Source organism: Chiloscyllium punctatum, chromosome 35, assembly GCF_047496795.1.
Source record: "Chiloscyllium punctatum isolate Juve2018m chromosome 35, sChiPun1.3, whole genome shotgun sequence".
NCBI classification, from domain to species: Eukaryota; Metazoa; Chordata; class Chondrichthyes; order Orectolobiformes; family Hemiscylliidae; genus Chiloscyllium; species Chiloscyllium punctatum.
Genome location: NC_092773.1, coordinates 29,962,462 through 29,977,786, shown reverse-complemented (window position 1 = coordinate 29,977,786; position 15,325 = coordinate 29,962,462). Strand labels below are relative to the sequence as shown.

Below are 15,325 nucleotides of genomic sequence, written 5' to 3'. Positions count from 1 at the left end.
ACAGAGTTAATTACTTGCTTCCTAAATTACCACACACCGTACTGCCTCAGATCAAGGGACTGCGCAAAGCCAGACCACGGGCACAAGGCCAGCTTGCAATGGCACTGGACACACACCACGCCAATTATCTCATGCCCGCATTTCCCTGGAAGATGACTGTGAGCACGTTATTTCTGGACACGCTTATCAACGAGAAGTTTCTGTCTCCTTCTGCAGGACTTTGGAACTATTTAGCCTCCCCTTGCCAAAACAAAACGAATCTGGGCGATTCGACCTTGCATTCCTTCTCAGAAAGAGGACACGTGCCAAGAGTTGATGCCAACTACGGGCATCGGTCAGACGCTGTGTGGCTTTCGATTTAGGTGCACTGTTGCCCGGGAGACATGCACAGGGCATCCTCTCTTGGTTCTCAGTTCCTTCCCTGTCTCTGGAATCTCCTCCTGCCCCACCCCTTCCCGGTGGTTCATGCCTCTGCCATTGGCGGGTCTACCTTCAGCTGCCTGGGGTCCAACTCCCCCGATGCCACGCTCCTTCAACGGTTCAGACGCTGCCCAAAGCCGTGCTCTTTGGCTGAGCTAACGTTTGTCGCTCGCCGTCAGGTGACCATTCTCCCACAAGGCGCCAAGGTCGTTTCCACTCTGTCGAAGACACCAGGTAAACGCGCCATCCAGGCAATGTTTGCCTGTGTGAAGAGCCAGGAAAAAGTTCACTGCCCTCCAGGTCTTTTTGTAAATAGTGACGGGGGAGCAGGGGACTGTACAGCAGGGATTTATGCTTGGGTCTTACCTATTAGCAATATAGGTGAGGGAATGAAATGTAGTATGGAGCCAGGTGGGGTGAGCTGTGAGGAGGATGTGGAGATACCTCAGGGTGACAGAGACAAGCTGCATGAGGTAGGCAAATGCATGAATCGATGCAGGTTAATGTGGAGTGATGGGAGGTTCTCCACTCAGCGAGCACAAAGAGGGAGGCCATCCAAATGGCGATGGATTCAGGGAAAGTGGGGGGGGGATGCCACGTGACCTGGGTGTCCCTCCTACGCCACTGGCTTAAAGCCAGCCTTGTAGGAGCAGCAGGGGGTGAGGAAGGGCCTCTGGGCGTTGGCCCTCCGTGGCGAGAGGAAGCAGGGACGGACAGGGGGAAGACTCCGCCCCTGGAGTACTGTGGATGGGCGGTTTGGGCTCTCTTTGTCTGAGAAAGGATGTTCTGGTGATGGAGGGAGTGTGACACAACATCGTGGGCCAAAGGGCCTGTTCTCTGCTGTACCTTTCGATGTTCTAACGTGACAAAGGTTTACCAGGTTTCTGGGAATGGCAGGCCTTGATGTCTGAAGAGAGACTGGGCCGGTTAGGATTACAATAATCCGAATGGGGTAGGTGAGGCCTTCACTGAAGCCGATCAAATGCTAACAGGGACGAGGCAGGGCAAACGCAGGATGTTCCCAATGACTGCGGAGTCTTACGGATGTGGGACAGGCCATTTAGGACTGAGATGAGGAGAAATGTCATCACCCAGAGAGGGGTGGAAATCTCTGCCGCAGAAAGCCAAGAGACTGAATGTTTTCAGGTGGACGCAACTCTTGGGGCTGAAGGGATCGAAGGGGGAACAGGAGACCGAGTCGGAAAGTCGAATGGCGGAGCAGGCTGAGTGACCACCTCCTGCTCTGATTTGGGAACGTTTCCAGTCGGCGGTTACTTCAGGACGTCAACAATCCTGCTTTTCCTCCCAGACCCGCCTCGATGTTTTTGTCAGAGGCCGTAGAAATACATCGGAAACACCCTCGCGCGCCTCGGACGTCGTGCCTCTTGTTTTTCTTTGTGCACCCGGTAAACCAGCCCTTCCTCCGCCCTGAATGAGCGCCTTTCGGAGTTTTGAGTCCCGCAATTGAGTTCAAGAAGCCTGAAGCTGCCGGTGTTGGTTATTTCGGTTTGCTCAGGCGCTTATAAACTGGCCTCCCCCGTCAAAGTGAAGGAAAACATTCCAAAGGCACCTCCACCAAAATGGGCAGATCACACCCGCCAACAGCTCCAGTCTCCTTCTGAGCTGCAAGACGCACGGCCATCGGCGAGCGAAGACCTGGGTGATTGCGTCCTGGCGGGTCTTGACCTGACCCTCATGACCTCGGCCTGCCACAACAAAAAGCTCAAGCGAGGCCCTGTCCCGCAAGCCTCACCCTTGAGAAAATGCCGCGTTCAACTCTTCCCTCTCCTGTTTTTTCAGGTGCTCCTGATCCTGGCGAAAACGTTTCTGGCAGAGGACGACTCGAAACTCGGCGAGGATTTTTTTTTTTTATTTCAAAAATATACTTTATTCATAAATGATTTGATGGTCTGTACATTGGATCACGCCATACATATGTCCATATTTACAAACACAGATTCGACTTTATCCTTGTCCTTTACAATCCTGTGCATTTTTCAATCTTGTATATATACATATATTTGGCTGAGGCATCAGCAGAGCCCAAAATAAACGTCTGTATGGGCCCCCCTGTTCTTCTTTCGGCAGGCCGATCTTACACGGTGGTCTTTCCCCCACCGCGCCTTGGCGGCAGCTGCCCCAAGCTTCAGCGCGTCCCTCAACACGTAGTCTTGGACCTTGGAATGTGCCAGTCTGCAACACTCGGTCGGGGTCAACTCCTTCAGCTGGAAGATCAACAGGTTTCGGACCGCCCAGAGAGCGTCCTTCACCGAGTTGATGATCCTCCAGGCGCAGTTAATGTTCGTCTCGGTGTGAGTCCCGGGGGAACAGGCCGTAGAGCACGGAGTCCCGCGTCACGGGCCCTACTCGGGACGAACCTCGACAAGCACCACTGCATTCCTCTCCAGACTTCCTCTGCATAGGCACATTCCAGAAGGAGGTGTGTGACAGTCTCGTCCCCCCCGCAGCCACTTCGAGGGCAGCGTGCGGTGCGGCAGAGAGTCCGGGCGTGCATAAAGGATCTCACAGGCAGAGCCCTTCTCACCACCAGCCAAGCCACGTCTTGGTGCTTGTTGGAAAGTTCTGGCGATGAGGCATTCTGCCAAATGGCTTTGACAGTCTGCTCAGGGAACCGCTCGACAGGATCCGCCCTCTCCTTTTCCTGAAGGGTCTCAAGGACGCTACGGGCTGACCACTTCCTGATGGACTTGTGGTCAAAGGTGTTTTTCCTCATAAATATCTCCACGAAGGACAGGTGATACGGAACGGTCCAACTACTCGGAGCGTTCCGCGGCAGCGAGGCCAGGCCCATCCTTCGCAACACCAGGGACAGGTAGAACCTCAGTACGTAGTGACACTTGGTGTTTGCGTACCGGGGATCCACGCACAGCTTGATGCAGCCACACACAAAGGTGGCCATCAGGGTGAGGGTGGTATTGGGCGTGTTTTTTCCCCCATTGCACCGGTCTTTGTACATAGAGTCTCTTCGGACCCGGTCCATCTTTGATCTCCAAATGAATTGGAAGATGGCCCGGGTGACTGCGGCGGCACAGGTCCTGGGGATAGGCCAGACCTGTGCCACATATAGCAGTACTGAGAGTACCTCACACCTGATGACCAGGTTTTTTCCCGCGATGGAGAGCGACCGTTGCCCCCATCTGCCTAGTTTCTGTCTCATCTTCTTGATCCGCTCCAGGGGGGTGGACACCTGCCTCATCAGCCTGGACCAGGAGAAAGCCTTTGACAGGATATCGCATACATATATGAGGGATGTCCTCTCCAAAATGGGCTTTGGGGAGGGAATCGGAAATTGGATCAGACTGCTCTACACCAACATTGTCAGTGCAGTCTCAATCAATGGGTGGGAATCAGATAGCTTCCCTGTAAGATCTGGAGTCAGGCAGGGATGCCCCCTCTCACCCGCCTTGTTTGTGTGTTGCATAGAGCCATTTGCTGAATCCATCAGGAAGGATGCGAGCCTGAGAGGGGTGACTATTCTTGGCAGCGGGGGCCTGCAGGTTAAGGCCTCCCTGTACATGGATGACGTCGCTGTTTTCTGCTCGGATCCGCTGTCCGTGCGCAGACTCGTGTGCATCTGCGACCAGTTCGAACGGGCCTCGGGGGCCAAGGTAAACCGAGGCAAGAGCGAGGCCATGCTCTTCGGGAACTGGGCCGACCAATCCTCTATCCCCTTCACCGTCAGGACTGACCACCTGAAGGTGCTGGGTATTTGGTTCGGGGGGGCTGGGGCGTGCACCAAAACTCGAAACTCGGCGAGGATGTGTGGAGGTGAGTTTGAGAGAAGTGCCAGCACGGTGGGCTCAGTGGTTAGCACCGCCGCCTCACGGCGCCAAGGGGCCCGGGTTCGATTCCACCTTCAGGCGCCTGTTGGTGTGGAGTTTGCACACTCCCCCGTGTCTGTGTGGGTTTTCTCCAGGTGCTCTGGTTTCCTCCCACAGTCCAAAGATGAGCAGGTTACGGTGGATTGGCCGGGCTAAATTACCCATAGTGCTCAGGGATGTGCAGGTTACGGTGGATTGGCCAGGCTAAATTACCCATAATTTAGCACGCCAATCCACTCTAACCTGCACATCCCTGAACACTATGGGTAATTTAGCATGGCCAATCCACCCTAACCTGCACATCCCTGAACACTATGGGTAATTTAGCATGGCCAATCCACCCTAACCTGCACATCCCTGAACACTATGGGTAATTTAGCATGGCCAATCCACTCTAACCTGCACATCCCTGAACACTATGGCTAATTTAGCATGGCCAATCCACCCTAACCTGCACATCCCTGAGCACTATGGGTAATTTTGCATGGCCAATCCACCCTAACCTGCACAGCTTTGGATTGTGGGAGGATCTTGTCCATGCCAACCTAAACTGATCTAGTTCCATTTGCCAGCACTTGGCCCATATGCCTCTTAACCTTCCCTACGCCTTTTAAATGCTGTAATTGTATCAGCCTCCACCACTTCCTCTGGCAGTTCGTTCCATTCGCACATTACCCTCTGGTCTGTTTCCATGCTGTGTAACTCTATACAGCACCCAGAGGAAACTCACGCAGATATGGGGAGAGAATGTGCAAACTGCATGCAGACAGTCGCCCGAGGATGAGGCCTGGCGCGGTGAGGCAGCAGTGCTAACCACTGAGCCACTGTACTGCCCTCACAGCGGTCATAAAGTCAAGGCCAGTAGTAGTCAGCCGGAATAGAACTTTGGGAAAGCAAATCTTAGCAGGACTTATACACTTAATGGTAAGGTCCTGGGGAGTGTTGCTGAACAAAGAGACCTTGGAGTGCAGGTTCATAGCTCCTTGAAAGTGGAGTCGCAGGTAGATAGGATAGTGAAGGCGGCGTTTGGTATGCTTTCATTTATTGGTCAGGGTATTGATTACAGGAGTTGGGAGGTCATGTTGCGGCTGTACAGGACATTGGTTAGGCCACTGTTGGAATATTGTGTGCAATTCTGGTCTCCTTCCTATCGGAAAGATGTTGTGAAACTTGAAAGGGTTCAGAAAAGATTTACAAGAATGTTGCCAGGGTTGGAGGGTTTGAGCTACAGGGAGAGGCTGAACAGGCTGGGGCTGTTTTCCCTGGAGCGTTGGAGGCTGAGGGGTGACCTTATAGAGGTTTATAAAATCATGAGGGGGCATGGATAGGATAAATAGACAAGGTCTTTTCCCTGGGGTGGGGGAGTCCAGAACTAGAGGGGCATAGGTTTAGGGTGAGAGGGGAAAGATATAAAAGAGACCTAAGGGGCAACCTTTTCACACAGAGGGTGGTACGGGTATGGAATGAGCTGCCAGAGGAAGTGGTGGAGGCTGGTACAATTGCAACATTTAAGAGGCATTTGGATGGGTATATGAATAGGAAGGGTTTGGAGGGATATGGGCCGGGTGCTGGCAGGTGGGACTAGATTGGGTTGGGATATCTGGGTCAGCATGGACGGGTTGGACTGAAGGGTCTGTTTCCGTGTTGTGCATCTCTATGACTCTATGACAAAGGGACACACTCATCAGGCCAGACAAGAATGCCAAATTTCAATGATCACAGCAAACTTATATCTAACAATTCACCTTTGTACCTGCAGAATAAATTGTGTCTTGAGTGTCACTGAATAGTGAGACTCATCAAGGATTACCAACAGGATAAATGCAAGAATGCCCAATTTCAAACACTCACAACATCTTATACTTCTGCCTAATAGTTCACATTGTCTTGTGGTATAAAGTATCATGACTGTTTGATTCTTGCATTTGTTCTGATGTAAATTTCCAACACTTGTGTTCTCTTCAACAAACATTCCAATTAAAACAAGTTAATGATTCATCCCGCTGCAGAAAAGGTGCGTTGATTTGCTGGAAATTATTATTTGAATTTTAAGTCCTGCCCAGGGACCCTTGGGAACGTGCCTCAATTCAGCAATGATTGGGTCAGTTCAGTTCTACCAAGGCCAAATTGCAATCCCTTGAAGCAGCCAGGGTACTCCCACCACTGGCCATTGGAGACGGCTGGTCTGTGTATTTCTGCTCATTGTCCTGCCCTTGAGGGCATCAGGCGCTATCTGCTGGCACTGCACGGTCACGCTGCTCAAGACTTTTGTGCAAAGATTTTAGTGGAAGGGTTTGAAATGCAGAGGTGAGTACAGATTATCCAGTCGATAGAGGCAGGGAGTCTTTTGTTCAGACAGCTAACTGTTCGGATAACGAAGAATGTTTTTACAGGACCTTGAGATCTTGTTTGGATAATCCGAAATTCAGATAATTGATGTTCGGATAATGTATTTAATGACTATGGTGGGGGGGCGTGGGGGTGTGTGTGGAGGGGGAGGAATATTCCCCAAAGCTTCCAGGATGAGCTGTGACAAGGGTGTCACAATGGCTGGTGCTGCTGCCTTGCGGTGCCAGGGACCCAGCTCCAATTCCAGCCTTGGGTAACTGTGTCAACATGGGTTTCCTCCAGGTGCTCCAGTTTCCTCCCACAGTCCAACAATGTGTAGTTAGAGTGGATTGGCCATGCTAAATTACCCAGAGTGTTCAAGGATGTGCAGGTTAGGGTGGATAGGCCGTGCTAAATTACCCATAGTGATCAGGGATGTGCAGGACAGGATGGATTGGCCGTGCTTAATTGCCCGTAGTGTCCAGAGAAGTGCAGGCTAGCTGCGTTAGCCATGGGGAAATGCAAAGTTACAGCATCAGTGGGTCTGGGTGGGATGCTGTCGGGAGGGTCGGTGTGGACTTGATGGGCCGAACAGCCTGCTTACAGACTGTAGGGATTCAGTGGTTCATTTGATGGATTTCTTTCGAGCGGGGCTGTATGTGTTTTCAGTATCTCTCTCTCCAGCCAGCTGTTTGCCCTGACAGTAATGAAACCCACACCACACTGTATTTCTAGCTTTTATTGTACAGCAGGAGCCAGAGCTGGATTCCACCTTGCCTCCTGCTCCCTTTGCTCAGCTCCAAACTGCAACCTGGGATGGTTCTGTCCCGAAAGGAAACTCTGGGAGAGCTGTCAATGGCAACTTCCTCTTCCGAAACTCTGTCTGAAAGAGAAAAGGAAGGACATCAATTTGTGAGGGACGAGTGCCACTGAAGCCTCCCATTGTGTTACCTGACAATCGATCTCTCAGAGAAACTTAAGATGTGCAGTGGGAATGTCATTCAGAGATCCCGGCTGAATATCAAGGGGCATTTGGGTACAAATCCCACCAAGGTACGAGTTAAATTTGAATAATAAATCGAGGATTTTAACCTCGTCTTTGTAATTGTCATGAAACGATTATAAAATAAAAGCCATCCATTTAAACTAACATTCTCCGCCTTTATCCAGTCTGGCCCGACATGGCACTGGGCTGAGGAATGGCATTTGGAGTTGAATTTGGATAAATGTGAGGTCTAATTGCATTTTGGTACCACACTCAAGGGCAGGACTTATACAATTAGTGGTAGGGCCCTGGGTTGTGCTGTACACCAGAGATCCAGCTGTCCAGCTACATAATGTTTTGAAATTTGTGTCACAGTTAGACAGGGAGGTTAAGAAGGCATTTAGCATGCTCGCCTTGATTGCTCAGACCTTTCACTACAGGAGTCAGACGTCAGGTTGAGGCTGTTCAGGGACTGGTCCATGTGGTGAGGCCTTTTCTGGAGTAGTGTGTGCAGTTGTGGGCGGCACAGTGGCACAGTGGTTAGCACTGCTGCCTCACAGCGCCAGAGACCCGGGTTCAATTCCCGCCTCAGGTGACTGACTGTGTGGAGTTTGCACGTTCTCCCCGTGTCTGCGTGGGTTTCCTCCGGGTGCTCCAGTTTCCTCCCACAGTCCAAAGATGTGCAGGTCAGGTGAATTGGCCATGCTAAATTGCCTGTAGTGTTAGATAAGGGGTAAATGTAGGGGTATGGGTGGGTTACACTTCGGCGGGGCAGTGTGGACTTGTTGGGCCGAAGGGCCTGTTTCCACACTGTAAGTAATCTAATCTAATCTAATCTAAAAAAAGTTCTGATTGCCCTGTTATAGTCAAGATATTACTAAGCTGGAGAGGGTTCAGAGAAAATTTACCAGGATGTTGGTGGGAATGGAGGGGTTGAGTTATATAAAAAAAAGGCTGGGAGTTTTTTCACTGGAGCGTGGGAGGTTGAGGTTAATAAAATCATGAGGGGCAGAGTGAAGATGCATGCCAAGGGTTCTTTTGCCAAGGGTTGGGGAGTTTAAAATTAGGGGGCATACTTTTCAGATTTAAAAGATTTAAAAATGACATGAGGAGCAATGACACCCTGGAGGTTTTGTTTAGATTAGATTCCCGACAGTGTGGAAACAGGCCCTTCGGCCCAACAAGTCAACACCGACCCTCCGAAGGGTAACCCACCCAGATCCATTTCCCTGACTAATGCACCGAACACTATGGGTAATTTAGCATGGCCAATCCACCCTAACCTGCACATCCCTGAACACTATCGGTAATTTAGCACGGCCAATCCACCCTAACCTGCACATCCCTGGGCACTATGGGTAATTTAGCATGGCCAATCCACCCTAACCTGCACATCTTTGATCTGTGGGAGGAAACCAGAACACTTGGAGGAAACCCACGCAGACATGGAGAGAATGTGCAAACCCCACACACAGACAGTCACCCGAGGTGGGAATTGAACCTGGGATCCTGGCGCCGTGAGGCAGCAGTGCTAACCACGGAGCCACTGTGCCACCCGTGTTTAAAGTGGATAACTTGCAAGTCACCACTTAAACAGCCACACGCCAAGATCTGTCCGTAGTAGGGAGTTTAAACATCTGCAAACGAACAAGACCTTGTTATCGGAAGGGCGTTATCAAACTGGAAAGAGGGCAGAAGAAATTTACAAGGATGTCGCCAGGACTCCAGGATCTTAGCCACATGGAGAGGTTGGTCAAGCTAGGATTTTTGTTTTTCTTGAGAGCGCAGGAGACCGAGGGGGGCATCTGACAGAGTTGTTGAAGACCACAAGAGGCATGGATAGGGTGAACGCACTCAGTCTTTTATTCCCCCCAGAGTTGGGGAAATCAAGGACTGGAGGGCATCAGTTTAAGGTTAGAGTGGAAAGAATAAAAGGAAACTTGAGGTGCAACGTTTTTACACAGAGGGTGGTACACACATGGAATGAGGTGACAGTAGAGGTGGTCGATGCATTAACAACATTTAAAAGGCATTCGGACAAATAGGAAAGGATTAGCAGGATGTAGGCCAAATGCAGGGAAATGGGGTGAATGTGGACGGACATTTTGGCCAGTGTGGACTGGTTGGGCCAAAGGGTCTGTCTCCATGCTGTGGGACTCCCTGACCAGGATCTTAAACCCCACAGCAACACTTTCGCACCACCCCCCCCCGCCCCCCAACCCCGGACAAATTTCTAGCCAGATTTCGCTGCCATCAGTCATGTTAACTGGGCCCGAGCACCATTCGTTTTCACACCACCTTTCTCAGCAATCGCTTGTTTCCCACCCCTGGTACGGCTCCCATGCAGATGGTGGACAGCGTCAGTGGGAAAAAATATATAGTTACCGACGTCGCAGACGCAGAAAGCGCCAGGTAGGAAAAGCAGCTCCGGGTGCAGAGTGAGCCTGCGGGGAGGGGAAGAGGTCGAAACGGTGGAAGGAGGAGCCACATTCGTCCCAAGCCCAGAAACCGAACCGTTCACACCATCAGAGTGAACGTGGCTGTGTCCGTCCGGGGAAAGACACTCCAATTATAAAAACCAATCCAAGTCCTAGATCGGCACAAGACAGAATGTTCCGTGTGGACATTTGAACAGTATTGTCGTAGCTTGCTGGGACGCCTACCTTCTGCAATTTTGGAGAAGATTGGTAGCTCAGGTTGAGGTCCAGGTCGGGAGTTTGCTGGCTGAGCTGGACGGTCTGTTCTCAGACGTTTTGTCACCGTGCTCGGTAACATCGTCAGTGAGCCTCGAGTGAAGCGCTGGTGTTCTGTCTCGCTTCTCAATCCTCGGCCTGTTGTGGTGGATGGTGTCGCGCTCGGTTCTGTCTCTGAGAGGTTGGTAAATGGGGTCCAGATCGATAGGTTTGTCGATTGAGTTCCCGTTGGAATGCCAGGTTCTAGGAATTCCCGTGGGCGTCTGTTTAGCCTGTCCCAGGATGGATGTGCTGACCCAATCGAAGTGGTGCCCATCTCTGTCTGTATGTAAGGATACTAGTGATAGTGGGTCATATCTTCTGATGACTAGTTGGTGTTTGTGTATCCTGGTGGCTAGTTTCCTGCCTGTCTGTCCAATGTAGTGTCTGTTACAGTCCTTGCACGGTATTTTGTAAATGACACTCGTTTTGCTGGTCGTGGGTATAGTGTCCTTTAGGTTCATCAGTAGCAGTTGGTAGGTTTGTGGGCTACCACGATGTCAAGGGGGTCAGAGTAGTCTGGTAGTCATTTGATATGTGGTAGGATGGCTAGAGTTTCTGGACGCGTGGGTTTGTTGTTGAAGAATCGGTGGACCGTGCTCTCTTGGCTCTTCAGGCAACTGTCAGGAGGCCAAGGGACCCCAACAGGCATCACAACATGAGCGTGCGTGTACTGGCAGACCTCATCGGGCACCTTAAAAAGGAGAAGAGAGACGGATACAACTCAACAAACATAAGAGCTAGGAGCAGGCCCTCCAGCCCACCCAAACCTGCTCCGCCGTTCAATAAGATCACGGCTGCTCTTTTTGTGAATGAACTTGCAACGCTGCTGCAAAGACGGAAGCTTTTCTTCAGGACAAATGCCAAATTGTCCAAATGATCGCAACAAGGGGCGGCACAGTGGCTCAGTGGTTAGCACCGCTGCCTCACGGCACCAGGGACACGGGTTCGATTCCAGCCTCAGCCGACTGTCTGTGTGGAGTTTGCACATTCTCTCCCAGTGTCTGCATGGGTTTCCTCTGGGTGGTCTGGTTTCCTCCCACAGATCAAAGATATGCAGGTTAGGGTGGATTAGCCACGCTAAATTACCCATAGTGCTCAGGGTTGTGCAGGTTAGGGTGGATTAGCCACGCTAAATTACCCATAGTGCCCAGGGATGTGCAGGTTAGGGTGGATTGGCCATGCTAAATTACCCATAGTGCTCAGGGATGTGCAGGTTAGGGTGGATTGGCTGTGCTAAATTACCCATAGTGCTCAGGGATGTGCAGGTTAGAGTGGATTAGCCATGCTAAATTACCCATAGTGCTCAGGGATGTGCAGGTTCAGGTAGATTGGCCATGCTAAGTTATCCCATAGCGTTCAGGGATGTACAGGTTAGGGTGGATTGGCCACGCTAAATTGTCCCATCGTGTTAGGTGCATTAGTCAGGGGTAAGGATAGGGTAGGGGAATGGGCCTGGGTGGGTTACTGTTCGATGGGGCGGTGTGGGCTTGTTGGGCTGAAGGGCCTGTTTCCATAATGTAGAGAACCTAATCTAATAGACACAGAGAAAAGGGTTAGTGATTGGTGGCAACTGGATTCCGGTCAGCTGAGGCTGAGCCAGTGAGAAAGCAGACGGGTTCCCTCGCGTTCCCAGGTAGTTAACAATGGCGCACGGCTTGACCGTACTGCTGCTGTTCGCCGAGAATGGGTCTCCTGCATATAAATAAATCCAGCAAGCATATACGATCCATGTTTCAGGCTCAACCGATTACCGTGTCTTGTTTGTGAGGGTTAAGGGAAACGTACTTGGATTTGTTTAGCAAGTGCTGCCCAAGCACGGAAAAACATCTCACAGTGCAAGTTCTGCTCCCAGTTGACAGGTACAAAGCAAACAACAAAACAAAACCCAGCTTTGATAACACGTTCCCCCACACTTTCATGATCAGGAAGGCACCAATTTTAAATTCACTAATGGGGCATGGCCATTGCTGGCTGGCCATGTTGCCCTTGAAAAGATGGTGATAACTTGCCTTCCTGAGTCGCTGCAGTCTACATACTATGGGTTGACCCACAACATCCTGAGGGAGGGAGGGAACTCCCCTCAAGACTTCAAAGTTGAGTTGAGACCAAAGAACCCGGTGCTTGATGGGAATCCTCCCCATCCCCCACTGTTTCCCCTTTCCATTCTGCAAAGTCAGAATTCTTGTTGACTGGTCGAATATTTCTGCAACTGATTTGGATGTGAGCATAAGAGGTTTAGTTAGTAAGTTTGCAGATGACACCAAAATCGGGGGTGTAGTGGACAGCGAAGAGGGTTACCTCAGATTACAACAGGATCTTGATCAGATGGGCCAATGGGCTGAGGAGTGGCAGATGGAGTTTAATTCAAATAAATGTGAGGTGCTGCATTTTGGGAAAGTAGATCTTAGCAGGACTTATACACTTAATGGGAAGGTCCTAGGGAGTGTTGCTGAACAAAGAGACCTTTGAGTGCAGGTTCATAACTCCTTGAAAGTAGAGTCGCAGGTAGATAGGATAGTGAAGGCGGCGTTTGGTATGCTTTCCTTTATTGGTCAGAGTATTGCATACAGGAGATTTCCCTGGAGGGTCAGAGGCTGAGGGGTGACCTTATTGAGATTTATAAAATCATGAAGGGCATGGAAAGGATAAATAGACAAAGTCTTTTCCCTGGGGTGGGGGAGCCCAGAACTAGAGGAGCATAGGTTTAGGGTGAGAGAGGAAAGTTATAAAAGAGACCTAAGGGGCAACCTTTTCACGCAGAGGGTGGTACGTGTATGGAATGAGCTGCCAGAGGAAGTGGTGGAGGCTGGTACAATTGCAACATTTAAAAGGCATTTGGATGGGTATATGAATAGGAAGGGTTTGGAGGGATACGTGCCAAGTGCTGGCAAGTGGGACTAGATTGGGTTGGGATATCTGGGTCAGCATGGACGGGTTGGACCGAAGGGGAAGGGTCTGTTTCCATGCTCTAAATCGCTATGACTCTCTAACTGTTCCAGAGAAGTTGTGGCTGTTGTGACCTCCATGGGACACAACAAATACATACAGTACTCTGGGGATTTCCTGTCGCAGACTTTAAAAGGTGCCAGGCCAGGGAAAAGGTCTGACCCAGAGTGAGTCTGCAAATAAGAACTGCCTGAATTGACTGAAATATGTTTGAGAACATTTACTCCCTTCCCACCAAATGCCCCAAAGGCTGTTAAAGCCATAGCTTGGCATTACCAAACACTTACCATTGGCTTTACCACAGTGTCTTAACATCTGTGATCTAAGGAATCGCAGCCTTCGTTCTGCTTTGCAGTTTCCACTTAGCAGGAAGTCATCCCACAGCACCCACTTTGAGACTCCAAACCGCTCCCCAACTGCATTCATGCCTGCATTTCACACGACGAAGCAACCTTCAGAGGCGCTATACAAATGCAAGCTGACACCTCCTGGAAGTAAAAGTTGGGTTTTATTTAAGACAGGGGCTGGCAATCCAACCGCAGGAAGGAGAAAAATGTTGGAAACACCCAGGAGTAGCACTGCAGTCAACTCCTGCCTCCTGCTATCACACTGGGAATGCATTGCAATCCTTCTCCCCTCCTCCCCCCACCCCCCCCAATCTCTCTGAAGCTGCTGCCAAATCCACAACACACCAACGTTTCAGACCCAACCTGCATTCCAGAGTCCATCCAGCCTGCCAGCAGTGAAAATGGCCAAGCCTCTCATGATCAGTCAGCTCTGTCCCTTCAGCTTGTTACCCCTCACATTTTGTTATTGGGGGTGGGGGGAGTGGAAAGAGGCCTAACTGAGGTTGGATCCAGGCTGGACAACTCAGGGAGTATCACATGGCATTTCCAGCCTTTAGTGAAACTGACTCACCTTCCCTTACTAGGGCTATATAAGCAACTCCTGCAAGAGAAAGCTTGATTTCTCTTGGATGCTTTCATCAGATGACATTTACTTGGAGCTAATACCAGTTTGATTCAGTCAGAAGAGTTAACAATACGACCTGATAGTGACAGAGTCTCCACTTCACCATGTGGTCCTCCCTGCCGCCGCCATTTTCCCTTGCTGGCCTCTAGACCCGCCCCTTATCGTTACTATTGGTCCACGTCAAAGGCGCCCAGGTCGCTCATTGGCTGCTACAGGTGACACTCAGAGCCTTGACGCAATGCGTTCTGGGATTTGTAGTTTCCTTCTCTTCTGCTTAGTCCCATTTAGATTACTTACAGTGTGGAAACAGGCCCTTCGGCCCAATAAGTCCACACCGATCCACTGAAGTGCAACGTACCCACATCCATTCCCCTACGTTTACCCCTTCACCTAACACTACAGGCAATTTAGCATGGCCAATTCACCTAACCTGCACATTTTTGGATTGTGGGATGAAACCCACGCAGACACGGGGAGAATGTGCAAACTCCACACACACAGTCGCCTGAGGCAGGAATTGAACCCAGGTGTCTGGCGCTGTGAGGCAGCAATGCTATCCACTGTGCCACCGTACCACCCTGGGAGTTTGTGCCTGACCAAGCCTTCTACTGTGTTGGGGGAGATGGGAAATGTGAGCATGCTCACTGTGTTGGGGGAGATGGAGCAATGTGAGCATGCTCACTGTGTTGGGGGAGATGGGAAATGTGAGCATGCTCACTGTGTTGGGGGAGATGGAGCAATGTGAGCATGCTCACTGTGTTGGGGGAGACAGGGCAATGTGAGCATGCACACTGTGTTGGGGGAGATGGAGCAATGTGAGCATGCTCACTGTGTTGGGGGAGATGGAGCAATGTGAGCATGCTCACTGTGTTGGGGGAAATGGAGCAATGTGAGCATGCTCACTGTGTTGGGGGAGATGGAGCAATGTGAGCATGCTCACTGTGTTGGGGGAGATGGAGCAATGTGAGCATGCTCACTGTGTTGGGGGAAATGGAGCAATGTGAGCATGCTCACTGTGTTGGGGGAGATGGAGCAATGTGAGCATGCTCACTGTGTTGGGGGAGACAGGGCAATGTGAGCATGCACACTGTGTTGGG

The 15,325-nt window shown here is 50.8% G+C and overlaps 1 long non-coding RNA gene across 2 annotated transcripts; it reads right to left on the bottom strand.

The window, feature by feature from the left end:
* Positions 1 to 7,314: 7,314 nt before the first annotated feature.
* Positions 7,315 to 14,782, bottom strand: LOC140459798 (uncharacterized). Of its 2 annotated transcripts, none has more exons than XR_011953867.1 (4): positions 14,175 to 14,782; positions 13,544 to 13,744; positions 10,239 to 11,001; positions 7,315 to 7,473 (listed from the first exon to the last, which is right to left on the bottom strand). It is a non-coding gene; the product is annotated as an uncharacterized lncRNA (long non-coding RNA). The 2 variants fall into 2 exon arrangements; XR_011953866.1 differs by having other exon boundaries at positions 14,305 to 14,779.
* Between the last annotated feature and the right edge of the window lie 543 nt (positions 14,783 to 15,325).